The following is an 8,069-nucleotide window of genomic DNA, read 5'->3' on the forward strand; positions in this document are numbered from 1 at the left end:
TACAACGTATCCGCTGCCCTTGTGTGCAATATATTATTATATATATATATTAGTATATTATTACTCGTAACTTTATAAGACACAAGACTCGTAAAATAAAAATCGAATCGTTCCTCGTTGTTTCTCGTCGTTCCTTATAATATTGTATTTCATTCAATGATCACTGTGGAATGGCCCTTGTATATTATGATGTACGGATATAATATTTGTATGAAGCTGCAAATAAACGACAATAAACGTATACGCATAATCCCTATACATATACAATATTATAATATTATTCGGAACGATTTCTGCAGAGGGACAAAAATCGCTTTACAATAAGAACTTAACTGCCGGTGATAAAATTTTCCATCGGAACATTAAACGGCCGTTAATTGCTGCCGAAACACTCTATAATTGACTCCTTCTCACTAGGTATAATATAACACAATAATATTATGCGCGCGTGTTATACACACGTTATATTCGACACGAAAGTTCAGTGAAAGTTCGCGGTGTGTTTGGTGTCGTCTCCGAACGTGCACGACGTCTGTGCGTTAATTATTATAAATTAATATATTATTTTTATCGGTTAATTATACGTGTTCGGGGCATCGTACATATATGTATATATATACACACAATATACGAGTACTCTATATATTATATAAAACATAGAATCGCCTATTACGATACACTACAGAGATTGTCGCGGTTCTAACGAGTGAAATCGTCGTCGTATCGTTTCCAGTCGACATTAATATATTAATAGTGCGCGCGTTACGTCGGGTTTTTAACGTGTGTGAAGTTAGCCCCCCCACTTTACTTTTAAACTTTAAAAATATTTGTAACCTAATTTTTTTAATTTGTAACTATTTGTAACCAAGTTTTCAAAATTTGTAACTTCGTAGTTCAAAAGTTATAACTGGTTTCTCAATGAGGGGCCAACTTCACGCCAGCCCCCCCACTTTAACCAAATCGATCGAAATTAAATTCATAATTTTTCTTTTAGTTTGTAACCATTTGTAACCAACTTTTTAAAATTTGTAACCTCACTATATCAGAGTTATGGCCATTTCCAAATGGGGGGCCAGCCCCCCCAGTCAACTAAATTAACTCAAAAATATTTGTAACTCGTTAAGCTTAATTTGTAACCATTTGTAACCGACTTTTTGAAATTTGTAACCTCACCATATCAGAGTTATGGCCAGTTCCAAATGGGGGGGCCAGCCCCCCCAGTCAACTAAATCAACTCAAAAATATTTGTAACTCGTTAAGCCTAATTTGTAACCATTTGTAACCGACTTTTTGAAATTTGTAACTTCGTAGTTCAAAAGTTACAACTGGTTTCTCAATGAGGGGCTAGCCCCCCCAACCAACTAAATTAACTCCCAAATATTTGTAACTCGTTGAGCTTTATTTGTAACCATTTGTAACCGAGTTTTTAAAATTTGTAACCTCGTTGTACCAGAGTTATGACCGTTTCCATGTGAAGGGGTAGCCCTCCTAACAAACTAAAATATCCGACCATATCATACACTTATATGTTGGACATTATTTTAGTCAGAAAAGTTTTTGCAAGTTCTGCACTGTTATCTTAATTCAAACAGTACAAACATTCAGGAGAATAATTGGAGAGTGCTCCAATAATGTCCAAAAATGACAGCGATGACGGATGATGTGTTGGATAATTACCTCTTTCCATCCAGTAATCGATAAAGCGAAAATACTGGAGCACTCACTTGGTGAACTGAGTGACTATATAATAGTATCATTAAATAATATACTATTGGTATAAGCATTTAAGTTAATAATGACGTACTTTTTTAGTATTTAAATTCTTCTATTATAAACTCAATGGATAACAATTGATGAATACAGCAGATTATACAAAGTAGGTACCTATAATACTTTATGAATATCCATATTATTTATATTGCTTATTAATTGTTAAGACTATAATATTAACTAACTTATTATGAATCATGATATTATATTTAATTCATATATTCCTAACATGTTTTAAAATAAAATGAGAGAAGTAATACAAATTGTTATTGTTTTAAATATATTATTATTTAGATTTTAATGCCATATACAAATCCTATGATTATTCATCGAATTACAACAATGATAAGAATTGAACAAAAATAAATTTCATAATTTTTAAATAATCAAATAATCAGTTTTGGGTTCTGTCGATATTCTACTGATGAGCACCCCCCCTCAGTCAGCCCCATAACCTGATGAGGGGTCAGCGGGTCAGCCCCCTGACTTTGTCCGATCGACTCCAAACCGGTGTCAATATTTTTTAACTCATTTGTAACCAATTGTAACCAACTTTTCATAATTTGTAACCAACTTATTTTGTACTCTGTAGATGTTTTAATAATGGGGGGTCAGCGGGTCAGCCCCCCGACTTTGTCCGATCGACTCCAAACCTGTGTCAATATTTTGTAACTCATTTGTAACCAATTGTAACCAACTTTTCATAATTTGTAACCAACTTATTTTGTACTCTGTCGATGTTTTAATAATGGGGGGTGAGCGGGTCAGCCCCCCGACTTTGTCCGATCGACTCCAAACCTGTGTCAATATTTTGTAACTCATTTGTAACCAATTGTAACCAACTTTTCATAATTTGTAACCAACTTATTTTGTACTCTGTAGATGTTTTAATAATGGGGGGTCAGCAGGTCAGCCCCCCGACTTTGTCCGATCGACTCCAAACCGGTGTCAATATTTTTTAACTCATTTGTAACCAATTGTAACCAACTTTTCATAATTTGTAACCAACTTATTTTGTACTCTGTAGATGTTTTAATAATGGGGGGTCAGCGGGTCAGCCCCCCGACTTTGTCCGATCGACTCCAAACCTGTGTCAATATTTTGTAACTCATTTGTAACCAATTGTAACCAACTTTTCATAATTTGTAACCAACTTATTTTGTACTCTGTAGATGTTTTAATAATGGGGGGTCAGCAGGTCAGCCCCCGACTTTGTCCGATCGACTCCAAACCGGTGTCAATATTTTGTAACTCATTTGTAACCAATTGTAACCAACTTTTCATAATTTGTAACCAACTTATTTTGTACTCTGACGATGTTATAATAATGGGTGGTCAGCGGGTCAGCCCCCCGACTTTGTCCGATTGACTCCCAACTGGTGTCAATATTTTGCAAACTAATTGCAAACTAATTGCAAACAATTGCAAATTTTGTTTTGGTATCTGTATTATATATTTAAACTGATTTACAACGGTTTGCAACACCACTAATACTCCGGAAAATATGGTTTCATGATGAACTCTTATTTTGTACTCTGTCGATGTTCTAACAATTTAAATAATGAGTTACAATTATTTATTTTTTAATTAATTTGTTCATAAAAAAGAATATTTGTTTGTAAACCTTTCCTGTTCCTAAAAATAATGAATTAATTCATGTCTATACCTTTAAAAAATAAAGGAATTGATTCCTTTATTCTTTCCTCTAAAAAGTAATCAACTCCAGGAAACGTTCCTTTAGGTACGCGTTCCTGAACAACTTACACTGAGTGTACTACTACGTTTAATCGGAATGGCTCCTCAACGATGAGCGTAGGAACTTATAAAAATAGCAGGGCTTAAAACCGAAAAAAAAATTTGGTTTCGAAATTGGTCACCGATGTTATTTTTTTTTTTGATATTGATTACCGGTTTAAATTTTTATCTATTTCGGTTTTTAACGGTTTTAACCGGTATTTAAAATCGATTTCGAAACTGGTTTAAAGCCCTGCTTTTATTTGTTTAAGAATTTGTAACTAAATTTAAAAAATGTTTAACAAAAAATTATTTAATATTATGAACTAGGTAGGTACTAATTTATTGAAAAAGGTAGGACTGATAGGTAATATTATTAATAAGAGAAAGTTAAATTTTCAATTCTTTTATTTAAGCATAACAAACTTTTAGAACTCTTTTTTAAAAACTAAAACTTATTTTGCACATCTATAAAAAATAAATTGTATAAAGTTTTATTTTGTATCTAAAACGTAAAAAAGTAAATGTGGTGTAACATTTTTGGTTAGGGGATTTATTCTCGTCCTTTCTTTACACAAATCATTGTGGCATTCCCAATGTCCTTTAATTCTCTTGCTAAAAGTGACATAATGTCCCATTGAGTTGATTGATTTGCTTCCAATGTAATTTATGACTGCGACAAGCTTATATCTAAAATAAACGACAATAAGATTAGTGATAAGTGATTACTGATAATACAATTATATTGAATGATTAAATCAGGTTATAGGTTATAGAAAAAAATAATTTTTTTAGTATAGTGAATAAGAAACTATTATAATATAATATTTACAAATTAAAGCTAAAAAGAAACATAATTATATGAATATTGTGGTATTAAAAAAATGAAGGCAAGCGAAGGTGGGTCTCTTTCTACTGTACATTAGGTTTCAAGTAGATCACTGTAATAAGTGTGTTTATTTTGATTTAAATTATATACATTATTATTGTATAAGAAATATGAATTTGATTGGAGACTGTCAGTCAGCCCAGCCTATATTTTTAAGTATATTGTATATTTGTATGACATTATTACTAATAAAGTAGTTAATTTAACTAACAATACAAAGAGTAGGTTGATTTGAAAAGGTAACTGCAGTGTATATAAATTAAAATAGTATAATTTAAAAGTTATGAGATTTTAAAATTGCATCAAAATACCTAAAATATTTATTCTTTGTTTGTATATCAAATGTTGTCCTACTTTGAAATAAGGTACCTACCTAAAAAAATTACCATGCATAAATTTTTTTTCAATTTTTTAGTATTTAACTACTTATGAGGAACCTTATTTTAAATTTTCGGTTGTTAGTCATAAAATTGATAATTTTAAACATTTTTAATCACAAATTTAATTGTTATGGGTTTGACGAATTTTGTCAAAATTCTAACTTCAGACGCTTATTAAAAGTTATTGTGATTCAGTAGCGGATCCAGAGGTCACTCAAAAGGGGTCGAATTTTCAAAAATAAAATGACCTTTTTTATGTTACCTGTAATTTATTTGAGGCTAACATTATTTGCATTATTTCATCTATAAAACTAAATTAATAAACTTCGAGAAGTAGCGTTTCTATATTATTATGAATATTAAACAGGCCCATCGTAAGTCATAACTAATGCTTTATGTGTGATTATTAGCAGTATCCAAAAAAATAAAAATATTAGTTTTCAGCTCAATTTTATAATATAAAAATAATGTAAAAATACGCCCCATCGCTGTTATATTCTAATATATTTTATTTAGTAACTCATTGTCAAATCTAGGTAGGTGTATTGCAATGGTGGGCAAGTTAATGAAAATAATAAACTGTGGCAAGTTAAGTTAATTCAATTAAATTGCCTTCAGTTAAGTTAAAAGTTAACAAAGAAAAAAATTGAACTAGTTAAGTTTAAAGTTAAGATACAAAATAAAATTAACTTATCTCAGTAACTTATCTTTTTTTTTGAAGGTACAATTTTTTAGGTCATAAGCTGCCATACTATTTTGTTATACACAAACATTTACCAAGACGTTTAACACTGTGTAAAAAATTAGATTATTATAATATATTATTTGAAAATAAATGACCAAAATCGTAAAAGAGTCGATGAGTCAGTATTGTTTAGTTGATTACACATGACTCGAAAGGAAAATTAACTTGATTGCACTACAATGATAATTAACTATAAAAAGTTAATTTACAACAACAACAATTTTAACTGAATAAGTTAATAAGTTAAAAACAAAAAAAATTAACTAGTTATGATAAAAAGTTAAAAAAAATTAACTTTTTAACAAGTTAATGCCCACCTTTAAAAAAAATACATTAAAAGTTAAAATAAATACCTGAAGTTCTGAGTGAATATCTCCGTTGGAATATCATTTAGCCTGTATTCATTCTTATCGTTTTCAAACAAGAAATCAGTTTCAATAAGAATGTGGTTGCTTAGTTTTCTGGTAGAAATAGATGAATTATTCTTGCATGTTTTACATTTAAGAGTCTGTGTGTCCGTGTATGTTGATAATAAATCATTCAGTTTTGTCAAATCAATATTTTGTCTAGATTCTATAATCACCGATGGGTTAGGTTAGGTTAGGTTATAAAATTGTTTTTTTACATTACAATTTGCACAGGATTAAAACATCTACAGAGTACAAAATAAGTTGGTTACAAATTATGAAAAGTTGGTTACAATTGGTTACAAATGAGTTACAAAATATTGACACCGGTTTGGAGTCGATCGGACAAAGTCGGGGGCTGACCCACTGACCCCCCATTATTAAAACATCGACAGAGTACAAAATAAGTTGGTTACAAATTATGAAAAGTTGGTTACAATTGGTTACAAATGAGTTACAAAATATTGACACAGGTTTGGAGTCGATCGGACAAAGTCGGGGGGCTGACCCGCTGACCCCCCATTATTAAAACATCGACAGAGTACAAAATAAGTTGGTTACAAATTATGAAAAGTTGGTTACAATTGGTTACAAATGAGTTACAAAATATTGACACCGGTTTGAAGTATATCGGACAAAGTCGGGGGGCTGACCCGCTGACCCCCCATTATTAAAACATCGACAGAGTACAAAATAAGTTGGTTACAAATTATGAAAAGTTGGTTACAATTGGTTACAAATGAGTTACAAAATATTGACACAGGTTTGGAGTCGATCGGACAAAGTCGGGGGGCTGACCCGCTGACCCCCCATTATTAAAACATCTACAGAGTACAAAATAAGTTGGTTACAAATTATGAAAAGTTGGTTACAATTGGTTACAAATGAGTTAAAAAATATTGACACCGGTTTGGAGTCGATCGGACAAAGTCAGGGGGCTGACCCGCTGACCCCTCATCAGGTCGTGGGGCTGACTGAGGGGGGGTGCTCATCAGTAGAATATCGACAGAACCCAAAACTGATTATTTGATTATTTAAAAATTATGAAATTTATTTTTGTTCAATTCTTATCATTGTTGTAATTCGATGAATAATCATAGGATTTGTATATGGCATTAAAATCTAAATAATAATATATTTAAAACAATAACAATTTGTATTACTTCTCTCATTTTATTTTAAAACATGTTAGGAATATATATGAATTAAATATAATATCATGATTCATAATAAGTTAGTTAATATTATAGTCTTAACAATTAATAAGCAATATAAATAATATGGATATTCATAAAGTATTATAGGTACCTACTTTGTATAATCTGCTGTATTCATCAATTGTTATCCATTGAGTTTATAATAGAAGAATTTAAATACTAAAAAAGTACGTCATTATTAACTTAAATGCTTATACCAATAGTATATTATTTAATGATACTATTATATAGTCACTCAGTTCACCAAGTAAGTGCTCCAGTATTTTCGCTTTATCGATTACTGGATGGAAAGAGGTAATTATCCAACACATCATCCGTCATCGCTGTCATTTTTGGACATTATTGGAGCACTCTCCAATTATTCTCCTGAATGTTTGTACTGTTTGAATTAAGATAACAGTGCAGAACTTGCAAAAACTTTTCTGACTAAAATAATGTCCAACATATAAGTGTATGATATGGTCGGATATTTTAGTTTGTTAGGAGGGCTACCCCTTCACATGGAAACGGTCATAACTCTGGTACAACGAGGTTACAAATTTTAAAAACTCGGTTACAAATGGTTACAAATAAAGCTCAACGAGTTACAAATATTTGGGAGTTAATTTAGTTGGTTGGGGGGGCTAGCCCCTCATTGAGAAACCAGTTGTAACTTTTGAACTACGAAGTTACAAATTTCAAAAAGTCGGTTAAAAATGGTTACAAATTAGGCTTAACGAGTTACAAATATTTTTGAGTTGATTTAGTTGACTGGGGGGGGCTGGCCCCCCCCATTTGGAACTGGGCCATAACTCTGATATGGTGAGGTTACAAATTTCAAAAAGTCGGTTACAAATGGGTTACAAATTAAGCTTACGAGTTACAAATATTTTTGAGTTAATTTAGTTGACTGGGGGGGGCTGGTCCCCCATTTGGAAATGGGCCTAA

The 8,069-nt window shown here is 31.4% G+C and overlaps 1 protein-coding gene across 1 annotated transcript in view; it reads right to left on the bottom strand.

Annotated features, from left to right (window-relative positions):
- The window catches only part of LOC100159570 (rhomboid-related protein 2), a gene marked incomplete in the record, with an annotated part of 135,208 nt that overhangs the window by 105,595 nt on the left and 21,544 nt on the right, over positions 1-8,069 (bottom strand).

This window comes from Acyrthosiphon pisum, chromosome A2 (assembly GCF_005508785.2).
Source record: "Acyrthosiphon pisum isolate AL4f chromosome A2, pea_aphid_22Mar2018_4r6ur, whole genome shotgun sequence".
Classification (NCBI taxonomy): domain Eukaryota; kingdom Metazoa; phylum Arthropoda; class Insecta; order Hemiptera; family Aphididae; genus Acyrthosiphon; species Acyrthosiphon pisum.